Source organism: Pleurodeles waltl, chromosome 12, assembly GCF_031143425.1.
Source record: "Pleurodeles waltl isolate 20211129_DDA chromosome 12, aPleWal1.hap1.20221129, whole genome shotgun sequence".
Taxonomy (NCBI): Eukaryota; Metazoa; Chordata; class Amphibia; order Caudata; family Salamandridae; genus Pleurodeles; species Pleurodeles waltl.
The window spans coordinates 72,607,813-72,635,770 of record NC_090451.1 but is presented as its reverse complement, the minus strand read 5'-3'; positions in this window follow the sequence as shown (position 1 = coordinate 72,635,770).

Below are 27,958 nucleotides of genomic sequence, written 5' to 3'. Positions count from 1 at the left end.
TAGTAGCATGATCCACTACTACTAGGATGTACATATTTCCTGAGGCTGTGGGAGGTTCTAGTGGACCAACTATGTCCACACCCACTCTTTCAAAGGGGACCCCCACCACTGGAAGTGGAATGAGGGGGGCCTTTGGGTGCCCACCTGTCTTACCACTGGATTGACAGGTGGGGCAGGATAGGCAAAACTCCTTAACCTTCTGGGACATATTGGGCCAGTAGAAGTGGTTGACTAACCTCTCCCACGTCTTGGTTTGTCCCAAATGCCCAGCAAGGGGAATATCATGGGCTAAGGTCAGAATAAACTCTCTGAAACCCTGAGGCACTACCACTCTCCTAGTGGCACCAGGTTTGGGATCTCTTGCCTCAGTGTACAGGAGTCCATCTTCCCAATAGACCCTATGTGTTCCATTTTTCTTGCCTTTGGACTCTTCAGCAGCTTGCTGCCTAAGGCCTTCAAGAGAGGGACAGGTTTCTTGTCCCTTACACAACTCTTCCCTTGAGGGTCCCCCTGGGCCCAAGAGCTCAACCTGATAAGGTTCCAGCTCCATAGGCTCAGTTCCCTCAGAGGGCAGAACTTCTTCCTGAGAAGAGAGGTTCTCTTTTTGGTGTTGTGTTGCAGCTGGTTTCCCAGCTGACTTTCCTTGTCTCTTGGTAGGCTGGGCCATTTTTCCAGACTCCAGCTCTATTTTTTCACCCTGTGCCTTGCACTGTGCCCTAGTCTTGACACACACCAGTTCAGGGATACCCAGCATGGCTGCATGGGTTTTCAGTTCTACCTCAGCCCATGCTGAGGACTCCAGGTCATTTCCAAGCAAACAGTCTACTGGGATATTTGAGGAGACCACCACCTGTTTCAGGCCATTGACCCCTCCCCACTCTAAAGTTACCATTGCCATGGGATGTACTTTAGTCTGATTGTCAGCATTGGTGACTGGATAGGTTTGTCCAGTCAGGTATTGGCCAGGGGAAACCAGTTTCTCTGTCACCATGGTGACACTGGCACCTGTATCCCTCAGGCCCTCTACACTTGTCCCATTAATTAAGAGCTGCTGCCTGTATTTTTGCATGTTAGGGGGCCAGGCAGCCAGTGTGGCTAAATCCACCCCACCCTCAGAGACTAATGTAGCTTCAGTGTGACACCTGATTTGCTCTGGGCACACTGTTGATCCCACTTGGAGACTGGCCATTCCAGTTTTAGCTGGATGGGAGTTAGAAGTGGTATCTTTCTTGGGACAGGCCTTGTCTCCAGTTTGGTGTCCAGACTGACTACAGTTTCGACACCAGGCCTTTTTGGGATCAAAGTTTTTACCCTTGTACCCAGAGTTGTTTTGTGAAGAGGCTCTGGGCCCACCCTCCGGTGCAGGTTTTTGGGGGCCTGTAGAAGACTCTTTACTATCTTTGTTTTTGGCTGTCTCACCACCTTTCCCCTGGGGAGGTTTTGTGACCCCTTTCTTTTGGTCACCCCCTGTGGAAGTTTTGGACACCTTAGTCTTGACCCAATGGTCCGCCTTCTTTCCCAATTCTTGGGGAGAAATTGTTCCTAGGTCCACCAGATGCTGATGCAGTTTATCATTGAAACAATTACTTAATAGGTGTTCTTTTACAAATAAATTGTACAGCCCATCATAATCATTTACACCATTGCCTTGAATCCAACCATCTAGTGTTTTTACTGAGTAGTCTACAAAGTCAACCCAGGTCTGGCTCGAGGATTTTTGAGCCCCCTGAATCTAATACTATACTCCTCAGTGGAGAATCCAAAGCCCTCAATCAGGGTACCCTTCATGAGGTCATAAGATTCTGCATCTTTTTTAGAGAGTGTGAGGAGTCTATCCCTACACTTTCCTGTGAACATTTCCCAAAGGAGAGCACCCCAGTGAGATTTGTTCACTTTTCTGGTTTCACAAGCCCTCTCAAAAGCTGTGAACCATTTGGTGATGTCATCACCATCTTCATATTTAGTTACAATCCCTTTGGGGATTTTCAACATGTCAGGAGAATCTCTGACCCTAGTTATGTTGCTGCCACCATTGATGGGTCCTAGGCCCATCTCTTGTCTTTCCCTTTCTATGGCTAGGATCTGTTTTTCCAAAGCCAATCTTTTGGCCATCCTGGCTAACTGGATGTCCTCTTCACTGGAGTTATCCTCAGTGATTTCAGAGAGGTTGGACCCTCCTGTGAGGGAGCCAGCATCTCTGACTATTATTTTTGGAGTCAGGGCTTGAGAAGCCCTGTTCTCCCTAGATAGGACTGGTGGAGGGGATTCTTCCTCCAGTTCACTATCATCCTCCTCTGTGTTATCCACAGAGGGGTTGGCTCTATCATACTCTGCCAACAGCTCCTGGAGCTGTGCTTTGGTAGGTCTGGAGCCCATTGTTATTTTTCTTATGTTACAGAGTGACCTTAGCTCTCTCATCTGGAGATGGAGGTAAGGTGTGGTGTCGAGTTCCACCACATTCACATCTGTGCTAGACATTATGCTTCTAAAAGTTGGAATACTTTTTAAGAAACTAAAACTGGTTCTAGAGTCTAATTAAAACTTTTACAAACTTTTAAACTCTGAAAGAAATGCTAACAGGGACTAACACAAGGCCCTAGCAGGACTTTAAAGAAGTTAGAAAACTTTTCAAATTGCAAAAATCAATTTCTAATGACAATTTTGGAATTTGTCGTGTGATCAGGTATTGGCTGAGTAGTCCAGCAAATGCAAAGTCTTGTACCCCACCGCTGATCCACCAATGTAGGAAGTTGGCTCTGTATGTGCTATTTCAAAGTAAGGAATAGCATGCACAGAGTCCAAGGGTTCCCCTTAGAGGTAAAATAGTGGTAAAAAGAGATAATACTAATGCTCTATTTTGTGGTAGTGTGGTCGAGCAGTAGGCTTATCCAAGGAGTAGTGTTAAGCATTTGTTGTACATACACATAGACAATAAATGAGGTACACACACTCAGAGACAAATCCAGCCAATAGGTTTTGTATAGAAAAATATATTTTCTTAGTTTATTTTAAGAACCACAGGTTCAAATTTAACATGTAATATCTTGTTTGAAAGGTATTGCAGGTAAGTACATTAGGAACTTTGAATCATTTCAATTGCATGTATACATTTCAAGTTATTCACAAATAGCTATTTTAAAAGTGGACACAGTGCAATTTTCACAGTTCCTGGGGGAGGTAAGTTTTTGTTAGTTTTACCAGGTAAGTAAGACACTTACAGGGTTCAGTTCTTGGTCCAAGGTAGCCCACCGTTGGGGGTTCAGAGCAACCCCAAAGTTACCACACCAGCAGCTCAGGGCCGGTCAGGTGCAGAGTTCAAAGTGGTGCCCAAAACGCATAGGCTCCAATGGAGAGAAGGGGGTGCCCCGGTTCCAGTCTGCCAGCAGGTAAGTACCCGCGTCTTCGGGGGGGCAGACCAGGGGGGTTTTGTAGGGCACCGGGGGGGACACAAGCCCACACAGAAATTTCACCCTCAGCGGCGCGGGGGTGGCCGGGTGCAGTGTTAGAACAAGCGTTGGGTTCGCAATGGAAGTCAATGAGAGATCAAGGGATCTCTTCAGCGCTGCAGGCAGGCAAGGGGGGGCTTCCTCGGGGAAACCTCCACTTGGGCAAGGGAGAGGGACTCCTGGGGGTCACTTCTGCAGTGAAAGTCCGGTCCTTCAGGTCCTGGGGGCTGCGGGTGCAGGGTCTTTTCCAGGCGTCGGGACTTAGGTTTCAGAGAGTCGCGGTCAGGGGAAGCCTCGGGATTCCCTCTGCAGGCGGCGCTGTGGGGGCTGAGGGGGGACAGGTTTTGGTACTCACAGTCGTAGAGTAGTCCGGGGGTCCTCCCTGAGGTGTTGGTTCTCCACCAGCCGAGTCGGGGTCGCCGGGTGCAGTGTTGCAAGTCTCACGCTTCTTGCGGGGAGATTGCAGGGTTCTTTAAAGCTGCTCCTTTGGATAAAGTTGCAGTCTTTTTGGAGCAGGTCCGCTGTCCTCGGGAGTTTCTTGTCGTCGTCGAAGCAGGGCAGTCCTCAGAGGATTCAGAGGTCGCTGGTCCCTTTGGAAGGCGTCGCTGGAGCAGAGTTCTTTGGAAGGCAGGAGACAGGCCGGTGAGTTTCTGGAGCCAAGGCAGTTGTTGTCTTCTGGTCTTCCTCTGCAGGGGTTTTCAGCTAGGCAGTCCTTCTTCTTGTTGTTGCAGGAATCTAGTTTTTAGGTTCAGGGAGAGCCCTTAAATACTAAATTTAAGGGCGTGTTTAGGTCTGGGGAGTTAGTAGCCAATGGCTACTAGCCCTGAGGGTGGGTACACCCTCTTTGTGCCTCCTCCCAAGGGGAGGGGGTCACATCCCTAATCCTATTGGGGGAATCCTCCATCTGCAAGATGGAGGATTTCTAAAAGCTAGAGTCACCTCAGCTCAGGACACCTTAGGGGCTGTCCTGACTGGCCAGTGACTCCTCCTTGTTGCTTTCTTTGTTCCCTCCAGCCTTGCCGCCAAACTTGGGGGCCGTGGCCGGAGGGGGCGGGCAACTCCACTAAGCTGGAGTGCCCTGCTGTGCTGTGACAAAGGGGTGAGCCTTTGAGGCTCACCGCCAGGTGTTACAGCTCCTGCCTGGGGGAGGTGTTAGCATCTCCACCCAGTGCAGGCTTTGTTACTGGCCTCAGAGTGACAAAGGCACTCTCCCCATGGGGCCAGCAACATGTCTCTAGTGTGGCAGGCTGCTGGAACCAGTCAGCCTACACAGATAGTCAGTTAAGTTTCAGGGGGCACCTCTAAGGTGCCCTCTGTGGTGTATTTTACAATAAAATGTACACTGGCATCAGTGTGCATTTATTGTGCTGAGAAGTTTGATACCAAACTTCCCAGTTTTCAGTGTAGCCATTATGGTGCTGTGGAGTTCGTGTAAAACAGACTCCCAGACCATATACTCTTATGGCTACCCTGCACTTACAATGTCTAAGGTTTTGCTTAGACACTGTAGGGGCACAGTGCTCATGCACTGGTACCCTCACCTATGGTATAGTGCACCCTGCCTTAGGGCTGTAAGGCCTGCTAGAGGGGTGTCTTACCTATACTGCATAGGCAGTGAGAGGCTGGCATGGCACCCTGAGGGGAGTGCCATGTCGACTTACTCATTTTGTTCTCACTAGCACACACAAGCTGGTAAGCAGTGTGTCTGTGCTGAGTGAGGGGTCTCTAGGGTGGCATAATACATGCTGCAGCCCTTAGAGACCTTCCCTGGCATCAGGGCCCTTGGTACCAGAGGTACCAGTTACAAGGGACTTATCTGGATGCCAGGGTGTGCCAATTGTGGAATCAAAAGTACAGGTTAGGGAAAGAACACTGGTGCTGGGGCCTGGTTAGCAGGCCTCAGCACACTTTCAATTCAAAACATAGCATCAGCAAAGGCAAAAAGTCAGGGGGTAACCATGCCAAGGAGGCATTTCCTTACACTCATCTTTGGCACCAACCCCTCAACTTGGAATGACTCCTGGTGGCCCACCTCCCTAGGAACTGCGCCCTCACCCACCACCCACGCACGCAACCTAGGCTTCATCTTGGACTCCACACTCAGCATGACTCAGCAGGTCAATGAAATCTCCTCTTCCTGCTACAACACTCTCTGCATGCTCCGCAAAATCTTTAAGTGGATTCCCGTCGAAACCAGGAAAACTGTCACCCACGCCCTGGTCAGCAGCCGATTGGACTACGGAAACGCCCTATATGCAGGAATAACAACCAAACTCCTAACAAAGCTTCAAAGAATCCGGAACGCATCCGCCCGCCTCATTCTGGACATCCCACACCGCGACCACATTTCTCCCCACCTCAGAGACCTTCACTGGCTACCAGTATCAAAGAGGATCACCTTCAAACTCCTCATCCACGCACACAAGGCCCTCCATGACCCAGGCCCAGCCTACCTCAACGACAGACTCACCTTCCACACCTCCACCTGCAATCTTCGCTCTGCCAGCCTTGCTCTCGCCTCCATCCCCCGCATCCGCCGCACCACCCCCGGAGGAAGATCCTTCTCTCACCTAGCCGCCAAGACCTGGAACTCCCTAACGCTCCACCTTCGCCAGACCCAAGACCTCTTGACATTCAGGAAACGCCTCAAGACATGGCTCTACGATCAGTAGCCCCCTCCAGCGCCTTGAGACCCTAACGGGTGATTAGTGTGCTCTTTAAATCCTTGATTGATTGATGAGGGCCTCCAGTTCCAATATGTCTCTGCGTTGCATACCAGGTGAACCGCCTCATAAAAACTGACCAATCATGTTATAAGAATGCTATGTTTTTTTTGGGGATGTAGGAAGCTGGCCTGGTGTGTGGTGGGTACCCAAGGTACTTACACATTATACCAGGTCCAGTTATCCCCTATTAGTGAGTGTAGGAAGTGCCTAGAAGCCAGACTCTCTAGAGGTAGCTGTGGATGAGCAGCCAAGGGATATCTAGGAGACATGCAAAGCTCATGCAAAACCACTGTAGTCACACAGCACTTACACATATGAAAGAAAACACTCAGTTGTACAAAAATAAAGGTACTTTATTATCTATAATTTACTATACCACAAAGTACTAGAGAGGCCACCCTCCAAAAGGAGTTAAGAAATACACTAAATATATATACTAGTAAACAGTAATAGGCGAAGAAAAGATGAGAAAACAGTGTAAATAGCAATAATCAATAGTGACCCTAAGGGAACAAAAAAACATGGAATGCAAACACAGGACTCCCACCTAGGTAAGTGGTATGTATAGAGGCTAGCTGGGAGTACTAGAAAACCACAGAGGTAAGTAACACAGCACGACTCAGCGACCAGGAATGCAGGCGTAAAGCACTGGAATTTCCCCTAACCACCCAAAAGGAAGGAAGAGAAGAAGACACCCAGACAAGACTGCAAGAAACCAGCTGTGGATTCCTGGAGCAGAAGACCTGTGGAGAGAGGAGACCAAGTCCAAAAGTGTCAGTGGAGCCCAGAAGGAGTAGGAACTGCTACCCACCCAGTTGTACTTGGAGGAGTTGGTCGACTGTGAGCAAGAACAGGTCAGCACTGCAGCCCTGGAGCCGGAGAAGAGTTCCTGATGGATGCAGACGATGTCCCATGCTGGAGTGAAGTTTGCAGATGGGTGTTTGTGCAGGAATTCCACGAACAAGCCTTGGCAAAGGCAAATTTGTGAGTAGTGGAAAAGTGGTGCTGCCGGGGACCAGCAAGGCCCAGGAGGACTCAACACAGGAAAGAGAGTCACAGGGGACCCTCAGAAACACAGAAGACCCACATGAGTGGAGGCAGCACCTACAGAAGTCCCACGGGACGGGGGCCCAGAAGTGCAGAAGGAGCCCACTCAGCACTACAGAAAGGGATCCAACGCCGCAGTAGAAACATACAGTGGGCTGTGCTTCACAGGGAGGAGTGCTGGGAACTGGAGCTACACTTCGCCTGGAGATCCCTTGGAGGAGATGAAAACAAGCCTTGGCAGCTGCAAGAGACGTGGTGCAACGGGGTACTGTTCTGTGTGGGAAGGCAAAGGCTTACCTCTATCAAAGTTGGACAGCTGGTAGAGAAGACCAAGAGGAGTATTCCGGGCCACCGCCTGTGATGCAGGATCCATGCAACTCAAGATGAGGGGAGATCAATGCCTTGTGACTTCAGTCCAAGGGAGATTCCTTCTTTCTTCTAGTGCAGACTGAAGACACACTGCCCTCAGTGGATGCACAGCCAGTGAAAATGTTGCAGTTGCTGGTAGGAGCCCTGGAAACAATGTTGCAGAAGAGTTTTTATTGTTGGAGGAAGATCGTCAGGTTCTGGAGGGTCTGTTGCAGTTCCGGAGGCCAGAAGTGGAAGTGAAGGTTGCAGAGGAATCCGGCTGGAATCTTGCAAGCCGAACCTGAGGACCCACCCCAGATGAAGACCCTAAATAGCCCTAGGAGTGGGCTTGGTCACTTAACAAGGTGACCACCTATCAGAAGGTGCCTCTGACCTCACCTGCCTGGCCACTCAGATGATCCCAGAGTTCCCTGCCAACCGTGGAAACAAGATTGCAGAACCCAGGGACCCTCTGGAGAAACACTGAGAACCACCCTTGGGTGGTGATGGACAAGGAAGTAGTCACTCCCCTTTACATTGTCCAGGTTCACGCCAGAGCAGGGACTAAGGTCCCTGAAGCAGTGTGGACTGGTTTATGCACAGAGAGCACCAAATGTGCCCTTCAAAGCATACCAGTGGCATGGGGAGGCTACCCCCTCTCAAGCCAGTCACACATTTTTCCAAAGGGAGAGGGTGTTACCTCCCTCTCCGAAAGGAAATCCTTTGTTCTGCTTTCCTGAGCTTTATCAGATCAAGCAGCAGGAGGGCAGAAACCTGTCTGAGGGGTAGCAGCAACTTGGGCTGCCCGGAAAGTCCTGTAAGACTGGTGGTAGCAATGCCCACAGAGTGCATGGAATCATACTTCCCATACATGCAACAGTATTGTGGTATGATTCCGACATGTTTGATATCAACATGCCCAGGTTTGGAGTTACCATTATGTAGCTGGACATAGGTAGTGATCTAAGTCCAGTACGCACATAAAATGGTGTCCTCGCACTCACGAAGTCCAGGAAAATGGAGCTGGAATTCATGGGGGCATCTCTGCGAGTGCAGTGGTGCCCTCACAAATAGGTATGTGTACCCGGCCCTCTGGGCTAAGAGGGCCTACCATAGGGGTGACTTACAATGACCTGGTGCAGTGACCTGGTAGTGAAAAGGGTGCATGAACCTTTTCACTCAGGCAGCAATGGCAGGCCTGCAGAACACTTTGCATGGGTTCCCTATGGGTGGCATAATACATGCTGTATCCCCATAGGGATCCCCTAGCACCCCAATGCCCTGGGTACCTAGGTACCATATACTAGAGACATACATGGGGGCACCAGTATACCAAATGTGGGGTGAAAAGGGTTGCAGCAACCAAGTTTAGAAGGAGAAAGCATAATCACTGGGGCCCTGGTTAGCAGGATCCCAGTGAACACAGTCAGACACTCTGACAAACAGGGAAAAAGTGGGGGTAACCAAGCTAGAAAGAGGCTACTTTCCTACATGGACCCTCACCTCTGACTTTTCTGAAGCTGTCACAGGTCTCAGAGGCAGCCACAGGACAGTGTGATAACTGTACACAAGGGAAAAGTATTGTAAAATGAATAGTAACTTTCATTCTTTGACATCTGACAGAAGAAGCTTTTATCTCGGGAACTCCTTTAGTTGTGTGCAAAAGTATTTTGTCTGACAACTTTGAGGGGTTTATCATCATGAGAAGATCATAGGTTTGGTATGAGAGTTTTTGTTGGAATTTTGGTAAAGCTGTTTTAAGAGGCATTAGCAATTATTTTATCTAATAAAGTGCATTGTTTTCATTTGGGAGCTCTACAATGAAAGGCAGAACCCAGCGTTGATAGCCAGTCCCATCCACCAGACTCCGCACATCGCCATCAGCATAACTATATATGTATCAAGCACTTTCAGAGCCCAAAAATGTAATTTTATGACAAGACCGAAGGCTCCTATTATGCGTTTCTTTTCTCACAGAAAAATAAAGAAAACAAAGCTTTGAATCCTTTTGAGGAAAACCCAGGCAACACGGGGTTAACACTGAGGAGAATAAGGACGCAAAGCAAAACTCCTCCCCTGGGCGGAGTTTCAACTCCAGGCAACTCGATGGCACAGTAAAAATTATTGCCGGTCGAGTTGTGAGGAGAAAGGCAGCCTGGAACGGAGACACGCAAACAAGTGCAGGTAAATAGAACGGGAACGCGGAGAGTACTTCCCAGGGGGTTTCCCTCGCCACAGGAGCAACCCGAATGACGGTTGCTGCCTGAGGCGAAAAGAGAATGCTGACACACCGCGGGCGCGCTAAAATGTTAGAAATGCAGTCCAGGAGCAACGTGACGGTTGCTGCCTGAGGCTGAAAATTAAAATAACACGAGCGCGAGCGGAGCGCTTAAACGAGCAAGTGCGGCAACTTGCCGACAACATTAAAGGCAAAACAATCGAAGTATATATATACAATGTAACAGAAATAACCTTAAATAACAAATAATTAAAAGCAAACGACATGGGAGAAACGTGAAAGGTGAACTTATCTTGACTGCAGCAGCAAGAAAAGAGGGCTGCTTGCAGTCAAGTGACATCATAATGGCATAGGTGTACTCCCATTGGTGGATATGTTTTTGTACTACGTTTCCAATCCCATTGGCTGTTTATGTTAGCTTCATGGATTTGTAGTTTCTTCTTGACTGCTGCTATAGAATAAAGTGAGAAAAGAAATGCATAATACTCGCCTCCGTGTCTTTAATAAAATTAAGACTTTCCGTCATAAACTAGGAAAATCTACATTATAACTGTGTTTGGCATGTTAGCTGAGTAGAGTAATTTCATATTACAGTTCCAAAATCACTGAATATCGACAAGTAAACAGAACTACGAGTAAGGAGTAGGACAACGAGTTATAGGAGTTATAGGAAAGGCAAATTCTTTAATGGTTGCCTTGTAAATATTTATGTGGGACTAAAGAAGGCTTTCTATTGAAGGTTCACAATAGAGGAGGAGCTATTGGGAAAAGAATGAATGGAGAAAAGAGACAGGTGTCAAACTATACATAATGAGGGTTATAGATATAGGAGAGGGTGAAGGAAGATTAGAGACGTGAGGATTAGGTGGGGGGCATAGAGCTGCAAGGAGGGTAGAGAGTTGTTTGGATAGGGAGCAAGAAAGACACTTCAAGAGATGGGATAAACTTGGGGTGATAGTGGAAGGTACAATTGAAGAGGAGTATGGACGAGTCGTAATGAGGGTAGAGACAAATCGCTAGGGAAGGAAAGAGGGAGTCAGACAAGATAAAGGGGGGACAATTAATAATGGGAAGAATGATAGTAAGAAAAGAGGAGAAACTATAGGTGTGGGTTTGACGAGAACAATGGTATGGCATGGGAACAATTTAAGGACTAGAACGAGTGAAAGGGTGGGCGAGAGGGAGTGAGAGAAAGAAAGGGGCAACTCAATTTGGGATAAAGTGGGAAGAAGGAAATAGGATAGATGAGAATCGAAGGACACAGGTAAGTGAGTAAAGTAGGTCAGCTAAGTATATAAAATAACACAAAATATCTAATACGGAGAGAGAGCCAGGGCAGGTTTGGATATAGAGAAATTAGCACAAAACAGGATATAGCAAGAACTAGGAGAGCATGGGACATAGAGGCATGAGGGACCTTGTGGGATATATAGGGAAGTGTGATACTACGGAGTGGGCACAGAAATATAAACTGCACTAAGAGAAAATATAGGATACAGACCAAAGGTGGAAAATCTAGGTTTAAGGGACAGGAGGGAGAGGCAGTGTCTGATGGAGAGAGAAAAAAAGTCTAATTTGTAATATAAAAATGAAAGGTATTAGTTCAGAATGTAGAGAAAAGATGGACAAATGGGAGCAAAGGGTATGAGTGAGCCAGAGGGAGGGCAGTATGGAGTACATAGGCGAGTGAAAGGTCAGTATCCTATAGATCGAGAGCAGATAGGATGTGGTATATCGAGGACTATCAAGAAAAGAGGATCACTATGAAAGAGACAACACATGCATATAGAATAGAGAGGGGAAACAGTTTTGTGTATATAATGAGAGGAGGGTCAGCATAGGATATGTCAGAATGGGGCACACGGAGAAAGGATTGTCCTTTTTGGATACGTAGAGAGAGTTGGATCAGTAGGCTGTGTAGAGGTGAGACACTCCTGGATCCTTAGCACAGTACTTCTGGAGGGACATTGCCATTACATGGTACAAAGAGAAAAAGGGCCAGCACAGGGTACATAGAGATATAGGGGCCAGTATGGTATATATTGTGTTAGAAAGGTCAGAATATGGTATACAGAGATAGATGTATTAGTATGGGGTGTATATAGAGATAGAAAGGTCAGTATGGGGTATCTCGGTATATATTGGTCCCTATGAGGTATATATCAGTTTGGGGTGTATAACTCTTTATATATATATATATATATATATATATATATACATATATATATATATATATATATATATATATGTATATAGATATATATTCAAGAGAACTGGTGCATTGTGATCGCACACCAAGGGCTGCACATCATCCAAAGACAGGCTCGTAAAAATAGTGAAAGACCACTAACGAGTAATTTCATCGGCTGCTATTTATTGAAAAGAATTTAAATGCAGGTAAAATAGACCCGCAAAAAGTGGTACACAGGCACAAAAAGAAAATCAATAATGTGCCCACCATAAACAAAGAAACACACGCTGTCCCAACCAAATGTCTACGCGTTTCGGCCGAAGCCTTCAACAGGACATTGGCAACCATTTTAACACTCAACTATTTAAACCATATAGTCCTTCTTTGTTGTTAACTGCATGACTCAAGAGAGGTACAAACAGAGCGGCCATTTTGTAACGTGGCAATTCTAAGTTTGAAAATAAAAGACTGCTAATCCTGTGCTCTGATTGGGATAAGGACTTCAAATATGACATTATATATTTCTTTCATGTTGTACTGCAATATCACATATATGGTCTGGTCGCCTATGAATACATGAAAAGTAATAATAATCACAATTGATGATTGTTAAATACAAGGAAAGGAATATCCTATATATGAGGTTTTTTTCTCTTTATCTCTTCCTTTTTCCTTTTTACTCTTAATGTCAACATATTATCCATTTTTTACCTAATAGTTTTAAAAGCCTGATATATAAATAAATAAATATATAAATATATATACTGTCAATTAATTACAATATATTCAATCTATATACAAGCTATAAATAGGTGACTAAATAAATAAAATACATTCAATCAATTCTAAGAGGGAGATACCAATAAAAGTCATGTCCAGGACGGATAAATATATAAATAGATGTTAATAACCAAAATTCTATACAATTTATATAAATATCTCCATTACTATTAATCACAATATCAAATTTCATTTTAAATAGATCATAATACAATTCATTAAATTAATCCTAATCCTCCGAATATTAATATATTCTAAAATGGAAAAAAGTTAATATATCCATATCATAGGCAGACCTATCATTAATTAGAAAATTGCAAACAAACCCAACAAATTCAGCAACAGGAAAATATATATACACACCGCTAGCCTCCCCCAGGGGCATATATTACAGTATAAAGATAAATTAGATGAGTGTAACACCCTAAAGTGAATTAATATATAAAGATTAAAATAACAAAAATAAACTAAATTACAGTCCGGAAATGTCATAGACCAATAAAGGATCCTAAAAAGCAATATTTAAAAAATCTAATGAATTTCATATTTTCTACTAGAAAAAATATATATGTAAAAATATATATATATACAAAGAAATCAAAAGTCTCATAGATGGACATGAAGCTCTGCGTCCAAATTGTGACCCCAGGGGTGTTCTGTGCCTAGAAGTAAAATCATTTTCGACTCAATTTGTCTCAAATGCGCAGTTCTGTTCCCTCCCCGGGGATGGGCAGCAATGGTTTTAATACCATAGAATATTAAAGAGCTGCAATTACCTTCATGTACATCCCAAAAATGTTTAGCTAAGGGGTAAGATGGATCATGATTCTTAATAGCTCTGAGATGTTGTAAGAACCTGACTTTCAATTTGTGAATGGTACTGCCTACATATTTCTTGTGACAACCACATTCAATGACATATACAACGTGTTCAGTTTTGCATGTGATACGGTCTATTATGTCACAAATTTTCCCTTCAAAGGTAGTATATGTGTGGGTATTTTGTGCATATAAACAGGATTTACAATGTCCACACTTCCAAAAGCCCAGACTTTTCTTAGCTAGCCAAGAAACATTAGCTTTGGGACTCTGAAATAAGCTTCTGGTGAGATGGTCACCCAATTATTGAGTTTTACGATATGTAATATGTGGATGAGGACCTATACTGTCCTTTATGGCAGAATCATGTCTCAAAACATGCCAATTTTTTGTATGATGTTATTTAAATGTGAATGTTGGGAATTGAATTCCAGAAACAATCTAGGTGACGATCCCTCATTTTGATCTTGATTATTGATACTGCCAGATTTAAAGAGCAGTTTTTCTCTGGACATACTCAAGACCCTCAAATGGGCATCTTTGAGAATCTTCAAGGGGTACCCTCTCTCCAGAAATCTCTGAGTCATAGTGACAATTTCAGTATTGAAGCATTCATCGTTAGAACAAATTCTACGAGCCCGTAGGAATTGACTATATGGAATGCTCCATTTCAAAGCTTTTGGATGGCCGCTATTACCATGCAGGATAGAGTTGCAGGCTGTTGGTTTGCGGAAGATGGTTGTCTGTAAACCATCCTTTTGTACTGAAATCTGGACATCAAGAAATTCTATAGTTTGGGCACTATATTTTAAATCTAAATGAATGTTAAACTCATTGTTGTTCAAAATGCTGACATATTGTTTGAGGGAACCTTCATCACCATCCCAAATAAGAAAAAGATCATCAATATATCTGACCCATAGTATCACTTGTTCCATATATTTACTATTGGAGTCAGACCAAGCTATCTCCTTCTCCCACCATCCCATATAAAGGTTAGCATACGTGGGAGCAAATGAAGCTCCCATTGCAGTCCCTTGTTTTTGCAGATAATATTGATTATCAAATAGAAAGGCATTGTGGGTGAGACAGAATCTTAACATGCTAACTAGCATGTTGGTGTGTTGAAGGAATTCAATTTTACGAGTACCCAAAAAATGACAACATGCTTGAATACCATACTCATGTTTGATGGAGGTATAGAGTGCAGTCACATCCATGGTTACCAATAAATAATTGGATTGCCATGGAACATTGTGAATCTTAGCTAGAAAATCATTGGTGTCTCGAAGATAAGAGGGTAATTCAGTGACAAAAGGACATAGGAAGAGGTCCAAAAAGCGGGAAGTATTTTCTAATAGAGATGAATTCATAATAACTATAGGTCGACCAGGGGGATGTTTTACATTTTTATGAATTTTTGGTAGAAAGTAGATACAGGGAGTTCTAGGAAACATGACTTTGAGATAAAGGTATTCACTTTGGTCAATTAAATCATCAGTGTGCCAGCTATCAAGCATCTCCCAGTAGATAGTTTGATATTCATTGGTAGGATTTATGGTTAGTTTTTGATAATGCTGTTTGTTGGACAGTTGATGGTTAGCTTCCTTCATATAGCTATTAATATCCATGATTACAATATTCCCTCCTTTATCGGAGGGTTTGATGACAATTGTATTATTGGATTTGAGCTCATTTAGATCTTTCCAATCTGAGGCTGAGAAATTAACTCTCTGAGCTTTTTTCGTTTTCATACTTTTCCAATTATTCCGAAAATGATCAATATCATCAACAACCAATTCATAGAACATATCAATCATATTACCCATCGGTAGTTGAGGATTGAATCTACTGGAGGGTTTTAACATACTGGCAATAGTCTGATTTGTAACAAATCCCATATCAGTTAAAATGTTATAGTCTTCACCTGTATCATTACTAACATCATCTGGACAACTCAACTTCCCAATTTCTACTAAGTCAGGCACTTCATTAATATGAAACCCAGAAGGAGTGTCTACACTTGTGTTGGAACCAGATGTAATAACCTTCGTTTTCTTAGAAAAATGTTTCAACAACCGCAACTTGCGTGTATATTTATACAATTCTATTCTGGTATCAACATAATCCCAATGATTATCAGGACAAAAACGTAACCCTAAATTTAGAATACGTTCTTGATTCAAGGTTAGTTGTACTTTGGAAATATTCACAATAATATTTGGATTATCAGATTGAAAAGTCCCCTCTAGTCTTGATATTTGTGATTTCTGCCTCTTCCCCCTCCGCGTCTTGAACCTCCTCGACTTCGTCCTCTGCCCCTGTTTGGTTGTGGCGTGATTGATTGCAATAGTCTCATTTCCCCATGAAAATCCAGTTTATTTGCAAAGGCTTCATCAGCTGATGAGCTTAAGTCAGAACTGTCTTCTACTGAATTAGTTGTTACATTGGGACTATCCGTCATCGCGATTTTATCTTGTGCTCTGAGTGTGTTATATTTGCGAGCAAATGTGTAGATTCTACCTACTTCATAGTCCTTTTTATCTCTATTGAATTTGGAGGCCTTACGGAGTTTGATTTCATCCTCTTTTTTAGCGATGCGTTCTTCCATCTTCATCAATAGTTGTTGTATCTATATACATATATGTATTCACTGAAAAAACAATGGTTACAGGGACGTTATAGTTAGGAAATGGAATTTAGAAAAAACATATGAATTTAGTTAAAAAAACAAAGGTTACAGGGACATGATAGTTAGGCTCACATTTTAAACGTACCAAACTATAGAATTTCACCAGTTATAGTTAGAGTTACCTCGAGTTACTATAACTCATGCCCTGAGGCCAACCCCCTAAAGCATCCAACCTTGCATTATGCACGGCCTTAACCCCGTGCGCAGGGGAGCTTGCCCAGAAGACCTGGCCTGTAGCCAGACCCTGCGGGCAACATACCCTAACAATTCAAACCTACTCTGTGCACAGCCCTTTGGCCGTGCATGGTGGGAGTTGGCCGCAGCTTCTCTGTGTGTGATAATAGGTGTAAGAATGTGTATCTGGGGGTGAGAGTGGCTGTCAGATTTTCTTCCTGGGTGTGAGAGTGTGTACATCAGTGTTTTAGTGTGCACAGGTCTGTGAGTGGGTGCATGAGTGTGTCAGTGGGTCTGTGAGTGGGTGCATTAGTGCCTGAGTGGGTCTGTGAGTCGGTACCTGAGGGTCTGAGTGGGCCTCTGAGTGATCGCACGAGGGCCTGAGTGGGTCTGTAAGTGGGTGCGTGAGTGTCTGAGTGGGTCTGTGAGTGGGTGCGTAAGTGTCTGAGTGGGTCTGTGAGTGGGAGAAATTGATTGAAAGAGAGAAAGAAAATGAGAGGGAAAGAAATACAGATTTTTTAGGCTTTAATATCTCATGTACTCAGAATGGCATATTTGTGTTTGATTTAAAATAAAAAATGTATTTATTATTTTAATAAACTATAATAATTTTGTTATCATTAAAAAAGAGGGAAATTAATCCAGCTGGACTCAAACCCCCAAAGCTCAGTGTGAAGGTCTGCAATCTTCACACTGAATTATGGGAGTTTATTTATTTATATTTGCCCTTTATGGGCTTTCTGGGACTGCGAGGGAGCCCTCAAAGACTCCCCGCAGTCCCTATATATGTATTATTCATTAAAAAAGAAATTTATATATACTTTAAAAAAAATAAAAAGCCCTTTATGTGCTATCTGGCACAGCAAGGGAAGCCTTAAAGCTTCCCTCTTGGTGCCATTGCTTCAGCAACCACGGAGCTGCTGTAAGCAGCAGCTCCGTGGTTGCTGAAGCATTTCCTTTCTGTCTCCTGCATGCGTGCAGGGGACAGAGATGAAAGGTTTGGATTTTGACAAGAGAGGCTGGCTTTACAGGTCCCGTTGTCGAAACCTGAAGTGTTTGCAGTGGCTTAGCTGCAGAGCTGCTGCCAAGCCACAGAAAACAGCTATGACCCCGGGGTGGGCACACCAGGACATAGCGTAAGCCAGCCCTGAGGGGTGGCGATCTCCTGAACCATCAAAGGCTCCTCGGGGGGCGTACGGCCCCCCTTCCAATGAAGACATAGCCCCAGGGAGTGGTGCTTCCCGGGGCTAATGTGGGGCCCAAAGGGACCCCATTTATTTTTTTAAAGATTTGTCCCTGGTAGTGGTGGTCCCTTAGGGGCGGGGGAGCGCAAGGTCCCCACTCCAAATACAGTGTTGCCTCTGGGTGGTGTTCCCCTGGGCAGCAGTGGGGGAAGGCAAGCTGCCCTCCCACACATCAGTGAAAAGCCCTGGAGGGGTAGTGGTCCCCTGGGCAGCGGGTGGCATGCTGCCCCCTCCCACCCATGAATGAAAAGCCCCAGGGCAGCGGCAGGGGGCCAGAGGGCCCCCCAGCATTTTCACAGAAAATCCCCTGAGACTTGGCCCACCCATGGGACATTATATAAACGTAGCGCAGGACTCCGCACTTTGTTTTTTTGAGGGGATTTTACAGCGGATATGCTACTTCACCTCGACTCCACTCTTAAAATAAACAGAAAATGCTTTTTAGCCCTGGGGGTGGGGGGTTCCTTTGGGACACCACCACCAAAGATAAGGGGTCAGGGTGTCCCAAGATGGCTGTCAACACTTCAACGGCTTCTGTTATGGAAGTGTTATCAGCCAATCTGATTTCTGCACAAGATAAGGAGGTGTCCCGAATCCTTTGCCTTCCTAGATATACAAATTTGTTTTCCCTTTAATTTCTCAAAACCTATTGAACAGACTCACACCAAAACAAAACAAGCATTTGCAAAGCAATGGGTCTCGTTTTTGCTCGAGTAAGAGCTATTTGCATTGTAAATTCCTAACTGGACATTTCTTGCCACATAAATTGAAAATAAAAAGTAAAATAGAAGTTTGGTCGCAGTCACACGTATTCTCGGCAAAAACACAATTATCCATGTAACAGGGTTGATGTCTTGCGAAGCGATTGACTACTGCCCAGCGAGATCGCGCTGCATAGGAAATAAATAGAAAAAAGTAGTCCAGAAACCATACGGAAAACATGAAGCCTTGTATGTTTTCAGTAGTTTACCAGTGCTGTCGAGGAGGGCTAAACACTGGAAAAGGCATGACGTATGCATGCCTTCCACTAATGAAATCAAGCAAATTTTAAAAGGCAAGCCCACAAACCAACCAAACTCATGGGCGTGTGGTGGGCATTGTTAAAAGCCCACAGAGAGATTACAACAGGGGCCAGAGCGCTTGTGCGCGTTCGACCCTAAAAAGGTAGCTTTCTGGACCAGGAAACTACCTTCTTACCAAATTTGGTGTAATTCCGTCTAGTCGTTTTTGCGCTACAGCTGTTCAAAATCCCCATGGAACAATTAGTTTTGGGACACCCCCCTTTTTCTCTGACCCACTTGGACGGATCACCCTGAAACTTTCCAGGCAGCTGCTGACAGGATTGGCAAATTCTTTTTTTAAAGGTTTCATGAAGATTTGTCAAGCGTGGTGCCAAAGATATAGGCAAATGAAGAAGCAGTTTTTATATAGAAATTAAGTCCTAACTATAACTACCTAGTGACGACCGCCACTAGGTAGTATATATATATATATATATATATATATATATATATACACATATATATATATATATATACATACATATAATAGAGGATCAGGATGGGGTATATATATAGCTATAGGGGTTAGTATGGGGTACATTTTAGTATGGGGTGTACAGTGATTAAATGTTCAGCATGGGGTATGGAGAGGTAGAAGGGCTTGCACGAAGTACAGAGGGCATGTGGTGGTTGGGGAGGAGTCATTACAATGGGATGAAAGCCTATAAATGACTAGACCAAGAGCCAGAAGCATGGGTGTATCTATTGTTAGTGCAGCAGGTGCAGTGGCACCAGGGCCCAGGAGTACGAGTGACCTACTGCATCCCAATGATGGCTGTATTGTACAAGACAACGAGGGCTCAATTGTCCTGCTCGCACACCATTAGCCAGAAGTAGGGATGTAATGCCCTGACTGGATTGTCATATGGGACAGAAGCAAGGAACGGGCTTGAGAGGGCAAGAGACAGAGCTTCAGGCAGATGTACGTATCTAAACAACCAAGTTTTTATTATCCTTGGTACCTGACCCAGTAACAGTTGTGAGTAAATAAACCACGGGCGATGCCACTTGGACATTCAAGGCAAACATTGAGCTCCCTTTGTATTTAATACACAAGAGGTAAAGAAATAACAACAATAAAATACACAGCCCCGGAACAGCCGCAAGCACCATGGCTTATTTGACAAATAATATCTGTGAGGCACTTTAATGCAAGCAAATAGTACTGCTGATGTTGGCAGTAATGAGCGCGGTTCAGCTCAGCTCATCTCCAAAAAGGGCACCAGGCTCACCGAGTGAGAAACGTAGAGAGAGCCAAGGCCCAGCCTCTCAGGCAGGGTATTACCTAAAATCTGTTTTATATTTATTGAGGGATTGGTTGCACCCCCCTAGCAGAGGGGGTGCATGTGGCATCAGACGCTGCATTAGGACATCAGAGGTTGGCATGGCTACAACGAGGTAGATCGGGGTACTTGCTGATTTAACTAGCAGGAAGTGGATCTGGAACAGTTCTCGAGTCTCAGCTGTGATGGAACATAAGATTGTCTTAAACCTGAAAGATATGGTTGGAGGGAGCACACTGCCTCTCATCCCAGCACACTTCACCCCATTGCATCCTGGAAAATGCATTACGCTTACTTCAAAGTTGAAATTGTTTTTCACCAAAATTGGTGCAGGTAGTGCTGTTATCTCTAGACACGTTTTTCTGGGATTAACCCTTCATCAGTAGAAAGCAGAAATAATAGAGAGCAGAAAAAAGACATCTGGGGTGGCTGGTAGGCTGCCCAAGTCTTCACAGGTCACAGTAGCACTCCACCTGGAAAATGCTGGAATGTGAACAGTGCTAGAATACTGGGAAGCTTACTACACTAACATGCAGGGCGTAGCTTCAGGGGAGGTGTTTGGGGTGTTACACCCCCCTAATAAATGTATTTTTTGATAAATAGTTGTGTACAGGTGCTTTCAGTCGGATATGGCAAGTGCCTTCCAGGTTTCACCAGGAGTGTTTACACACATAGACAAAAACACACACACACACTCTTAGTTTGGAAAGACTTCACAAATGTTGTTTTTTTCACAAAATAATATGCTTTCTTTCACTTAGTACCTCTACCAATGCGCATTCGTTTCCCATTCCACTGCCCCTTGAGCCCCTTTTTGTGCACCCTGCTGTCCTATGATGCATTTCACCATAATGTGTCAGTGTGATTGTTGGGAAATCTAAGGCTCGGCCCCATCTAGCTGACCAACAAACGCCCCTGCTAACACACACCAGACCATTCAATGGTGCAGTCACATTCTGTGCAACATTACATGGCAGCAATAATATACAAAGGTGGAACTGAAAAAAAAAAAGTAAAGCCAAGCTCTATCTTATATTTTTTGTGAGGCACAATACCTATTTGGAACAAGCTCTGGGTAGATATTAGATTACATTTGGCTCTGTCTCCATTTATAAGATGTTTGGATCTCTTCCTGTTCCATGACTTCATGTAATATTTATCCTTACTGTTCTTTGTGAGGTGGTTTTACACATTCAATTCTGCTGCTTTTATTTTATTTATTATATGCTATGGTGCAACGTTCTAAGCTCTGTACAGCACATGGTCTTTCCTTCTAGGGTCTGATCCCCACCTGGTAAAACGCCTAAATAAATTAATAAATATTGTAGGACACGTGTAATTGCTTCCAGATCCCATGAAAAGTTATCTGGTGTGCTTTGTGAAAAGCTTCTTGTTAATAGATAAGGAACAATAACTTGAATTTTGGAAAAGACATAGTGCCACTAAAAGTCTTGATAATGTGCCCAAAATATGCAGATGCAGTTGTACATCCCACTTATTTTGTGCACACCTAGTACATTCCCGAGTGGCGAGGGCCCTCCTATTTTACTTATTTCTAAATAAATCTGCTGTTAGATGAACCTTTATGAAATTTTCCCAAAAAGTGTGTCCAAGGGTCTTATTGTACATGGAAAGTTTCAGGGTGATCCGTCAAGCGTGGACAGTGTAAAAGGAGAGGGTTCAAAAAAAGTATGTTTGCCATCTTAATTCCCTTGGGATTTTGAACACGACTACAGCCCGAACCGCAGGAGAGAATTAAACGAAATTTGGCAGAAAGGTAGCTTTTGGTCCGGAAATCATGTGTTTTGTTATTTGGTGTAAAGTAAATACATTCAGTAGTTTCTGAGTTATTAAAGGAAAAAGAAATGTGTATATCTAGAGGTGTGGATCCTCCTTGGATCTGGAGGAAAAGCAAGGTCCTGATTGGCAGCTCACAACCTGACAGAAAAGTTGCACCCGCCGTTTTGTCTCTCACATTGGCTGGGAATGTGTGAAAAAACTGTGTGAAAACATATAAAGGGCGAGGATATAGGTATCCTGACCTCATAGGACAAATGGAGGGGTCCTTACGGAGTCCTTATGGGCAAAAATGTTTCCTTTTTTTCTGCCTAGCCGTGGATCCTCAAATCCAGGGGAAAAGCGGGGCCCTGATTGGCTGGATGCACTTGACAGAAATATTCATGTATGCATTAAAAAAAAACAGAGAAATTCACTGAAAAAAACAAAGGTTACAGGGAAGTTATAGTTCGGTTGACATTTTACCCACACAAAACCATAGAAATTCAGCAGTTATATGTATCTGAAGAAACTATAACTTGTGATGGTAAGTAACTTTGGGCCACGAGTTATAGATTCTTAACATAAGTATAACTATAGCTATAACTGCTGAATTTCTAGGGTTTTGTACGGGTAAAACTTCAACCTAACTATAACATCCCTGTAACCTTTATTTTTTTTCAGTGAAAATATATATATGTAAATATGTATATAAATATATAAATATGGACCCGTGGAACGTGTGGAGCCGAAACATGTTGGCCATGCTACTTTTTTTGCACTTGGTCCATATTGCTGGCTTGCAAATGCATATGCTATAACGGAACATTGCTGCTTGCTGTAGCTTTGTCCGAGTTCTGCACCGCTGCAGCACAGGTTGGTGAAGTAACATTGTGTGAGAAAACAAAAAAAAGAATATATATATATATATATATATATATATATATATATATATATATATATATATATAATCCTTGCCACAATCCTTCAAATACTCAACTACTTTCCATATAAGGCTTGGCCTAATTTGCATTCTATTAAACGTATTTGCCTGTGAGTCTGAGATCTTGACCATGTCCTATTTAGTACTCAGATTTAAAAGTATGGTGACAAAAGCTTATATATCCATTAATTTTGTATAAAGGAAAATCATCAAGTGACACATTTGAATGCATCCTCCTCATGAACGTGTTTTTGTATTTTTAATAACTTTTTAAAAGTAGATTAATGTATATCATGCTCACGTTATATGTCAGTACTCCGTTGACTTGCCTGAGGCTATCGCGATAAAAATAACTTGACATGATGGTGATGAGATGCAACAATCGTTTTGGGGAGCTTGTTAGTCACTATTGAACAACAGGGAGGATACAAAATTTTCTAGCTTTGCGTTAAGTATTTTAGATGCTGTTAAGGACACGGAGGCGAGGATTGTGCTTCTCAATCTTTACTACTCAAAAAAACAGCGGCCAATAAAAACCAGTAAACACTTAATGAGGCTTTGAACCCCGCCTTCCATAACCACCAATAGCAGACCAACATAGTCTATAAACTGGGGAGGCACCATCTGACTTCCTCTTTCTTTGTATACGGGCTATACCATTCAGTGCCCAAGTCCAGAAACAGTCTCCTGACCGAAAAGAACATCAACCAAAGATTCATGCTTGCCAAAACGAAAAATGGATGGTCCATCAAAACTCCACCCTTGTTTGGAATCAGATTCTGAAAGAAAAAACCATCATGAGACTCAAGTATATTACAACCGGTAATTTCAACGCTGGGAAAAATACTTACATCACAAAGCAAATTGTGTAAATAACATTTTATTTTATTTTATTTACTGGGTGGGATAATCCTTACCTCCGTGTCCTTAATAGAATCTAAAATTCTTAACGCAAAGCTACAAAATTTTGTCTTCTATGTCAGGACCGGAGGCTCCGATTATGCTGGTTCAAAACTGACCCACCACTAAATTAGAAACATGCACTACTGGTTTATGATAAAACATTTTAAACATGGAATCACTGGACCAATTGGCAGCTCTAAGAATGTCTTCTAACCTAGAACCCAAAAGAAAAGCTTTTGACACCATGGCACCTCTGGTGGAATGGGCCCCATATAAAGACATATCAATGCCTGCTTCTGACATCACCCAACAAACCCAGTGGGCCAAAGTAGCCGCTGACACCGGTCTGATAGGTTTTTGAATGGATAGAAGAAGAGGACCCAGCGGATCCGCTCTGTAACTCGCAGTGCGTTCTTCATAAACCTTTAAACACTTGACCACACAAAGATTCACATTATGAGGAAAAGCCGGATAATCCACAGAAGTAGACATGCATTTTGTACGTTTAGAAATAAGAAACGAAACTCCAGAAGGAGAAAACAGTCTTCCTGCTAAATCTAAATCTTTCACATCAGAAAACCTGGGACAAGATATTAAACAGAGCAACATGGTCAATTTTGACGATAATTGTTTCATAGATAACGAACAATTATTAGGCCAATTATTCAAAAAAGATAATACGATATTCACATCCAACTGTTGTGAATAACATGTTTTAGGTGGTTTTGCCACCGTAATACCTTTAAGCAATTTACATACCAATGGATGTTGACCAACAGATTTATTATTTATCTATTAGTGTCCGGACGATATAGCTGATCTAAAGTTATTTACTGACCTGTAACACAGTCCTGTTTCAGCACACTCAGACAATAAATGTATAATGTCCTTGTCCCATGGGATCCACTTCCCTTCGAAGGCACCAACCTACCCACTTTTTCTATGCCAAAGAATATCTTTTGTGGGTGGATGGAGCCCAAGCTTGTCGTTTAAATGAGGAAGATGAAGCCGAAAAGCCTTGCAATTGAGAATGTCTCCCGATATCTTCCAGGCCATAAGAGACAGTTGTCCCGATAGTAGAAGAGGATGTGTGGATCCCACTGGATCCAGAAGGAGTTGAGGAAAATTCGGGCTGCAGAGGGAGAGCAATCGAGAGTTTCAGCAGGGATGGGAACCATGGTTGACTCCTCCATAACGGGGTGGTGAGAATTGCAGATGCTGCTTGACAACTCAAAAACGTTGCAACCCGTGGGATCATGGCGAACGAGGAAAATGCATAATTCATCTGAGTTGACCAATGCTGAAGAAAAGCGTCAGTTGCAAGAGCCCCCCCCCCCCCCCCCCCCCCCCAGTGGTTGATGTTTCTGACTGCGGACACATTGTCCGTTTTCAGGAGAATACAATTGCTCCTGAGAGGGGAGAGTGATCTGATGGCAAATGAACCCGCTAAGAGTTCCAGACAATTGATGTGGAGTAGAAGTTTCTCTGAGGACCAACGACCTCCTGTCGAAAAAGGACCGCATCTCGCTCCCCAGCAACTGGCATCTGACTCTATCACCACCTCGGGTGATTCTCCAAAAATGGCTCTGCCGTTCCAGGCTTCCATGTGAGAGAGCCACCATTGAAGTCCTTCTCGGGCTTCCAGTGAGAGGGGAACCAGATGGTGGTACGAGAAACCCTGTTGCAGGAAGTGGATTTTTAGTCTCTGCAAGGCCCTGTAATGGAGAGGGCCCGGAAAGACAGCCTGAATCGATGAAGCTAAAAGGCCCACAATCTGTGCCAGGGACCTCAAAGATACCATCTGTTTAGATAATGACATTCTCAACTCCCTCTTGATCGATTTCATTTTCTGAGAAGGAAGTAACAGTTGAGCTTCTACTGAATCCACCTGAAATCCCACGAATTCCATTTCCTGAGACGGAATCATGGAAGATTTCTTGTGATTGATCACAAATCCCAGTTCCTGGAGAAGAGAATCTACCCAATGTAAGTGAGTCAGTAACAGTGACTGATCCTGTGCCATGATTATCATGTCGTCTAGATAGATTATCAGACAAATGCCTCTCTCGCGAAGGTGTTCCACGACTGGTTTCAATAGTTTGGTGAACACCCAAGGAGCTGAAGACAGGCCGAAGGGGAGTGTCAGATATTTGTACCAACTGTCTCTCCAACGAAATTTAAGAAAACGTCGGTGAGAAGGAGCTATGGGAACCGAAACGCATCTTTGAGATCCAGACGAACCATCCAGTCTCCCTCTTGAAGAAGATCTTGCAACAGATGAATGCCCTCCATCTTGAAATGGTGGTAGACTACAAATGGGTTGAAGTTTCTGAGGTTGAGGAGTAATCTCTGCCCGCCCCCTTTCTTTTGCACCAAAAAGATGTTGCTGCAGAAACCCCTTTGGTGATGGGAAGTTAGAGTAATAGCTTTCTTTGCTTGCAATTCCTGATTTTCGCCATCTGTAAAGGATTTGTCTAGTTGGGAAAAAAGGATAGGAAGAGGAAGGGTTTGTCACCGAGGGCCGGCTGAAAGTTCTATGGAATACCCTTGTACTGTATTTAGAACCCAGGTGTCTGAAGAAATGGAGGCCCATTTTTTAACAATATATTTCAGTCTGCCTCCTAAAGGGATAAAAGGAAAAGGAAGGTTTATTACCTGTGGGGGTGTTATCAATGGCTCTGTTACCTCTGCCAGCCCCTTGATTGTTGCAGTTGCGTGCTCCTCTATATCTGGAGGGATAGAAGCCTGCTTGTGAAGGGTCTTAGGTATAACCCCTGCGTTGTGAAAAACTACCTCTTGCAGGACCTTGCTGGAAGCCTCTGCCGGCCGAGCGTCCTCGAAATCGACCGGCCCTTCCAAAAAGGGGATTAAACATTCTTTTAAGAGAAGACTGAGATTTGTCTAAGGATGTGAAGGTGTTGACGAATTTCACAATGTCTTTCACAAATTTGTCCCCAAAAAGCTGCCCCTCCCCTAGAGGACCTGCTTCAGCCAAAGCCAGACATGCGCAATAAGATGGACTTTCTTCGCTCTGATGCCAAAGCACAATTTGTGTTTCCCAAAAAACAAATGGCTCGCTGAGTCCACCCAGCCAGAACCTCCGGATGGATAGCTGCCCCAGTTTCCTGAGCCTGGTGAGCTAGTTCCAGGATTTTTGCAAGGGGTCTGGAAACATCTAACAGTTTGTTTCGACTAGCCTTGAGGACCCTGTCTATCCCTTTCTTTGGATCCTTATTATATTTCTTAAGGAAAGTCACCATAGTATTATCGATCTCTGGGGTGACTGCAGTTTTATGTGGCAGATCCGGGCGAGAGCACTCAGAACTCAATCTGGACCTGATCTCCTTTTCAAACCCTTTCCGAATATGCAACTGCATATAGTCTGCCAAAGCAGGAGCTGGAGCCCAATCCGAAGACCTGGGGTGAATAATATCAGAAGGTTCAAAAGTAAAAAGAGAAGGAGAAAAGGAAGAGGAAAGTTTACGATTCTTATTGTGTTTTTTAGTTTGTAAGGACTCATGTGAAGAGGAAGAATCAGAATCAGAAACCACAGTAGGCAAAGCTATAAGGGTAGGAGGATCTGAATTGTTAGCGTAAGTATGCTCAGAAGCAGAAGGTAGGGAAATATTGGCCAACTTGCTCCTGTGAGGCCAAAGTTCAGTAGAAGGGACAGAAGGAGATGAGGTATCTCCAGAAGGAAGAGAAGAAGGGCCAGCCAAGTCATCAGTCCTTTTACACAAGGGTTGTACGGCAGAGGTAATCACTCTCTCCAAGGATCTCTGTATTGAAGAGTCAATATCCTGTTCAAAACAGGGGTCAAAATAGTAATCTTCGTCCTCATATGGTCCATACATCTCCAAGCCCTCTTCATAATACTCTTCATCAGACATGATCTTATCACTGTTTTAACTTCACAAAGTGAAGTGACCTCAATTGCATAAACAGCAAAATCTTCAATTATTACAGCCCCAGCCAACTCTGGTCAAGGGTGTCTGAGAACAATTGTCAGCTGCACTAGTAATAGATTGCCACAATAAAACTATCCCAGGTACAGGATCGATAGTTTTTGGGGTCAAACTAAGACAATTTGGAGCTTAAATGCTCACTGCCCCCGTTAATACAGCCTGGGGCCGGCGTCCGTCGTCATATGAGAAAAGGAAGTTGACAAGACATCATTTCCTCTCTCGTAGGGTGTGCGCGTGCGTATATAGCTCAATTGGGCTATACACGTGCGTCTTCTGGCGCACAGTAGACATGACCCGGAAGACAGGCAAAAGGTGGGACTT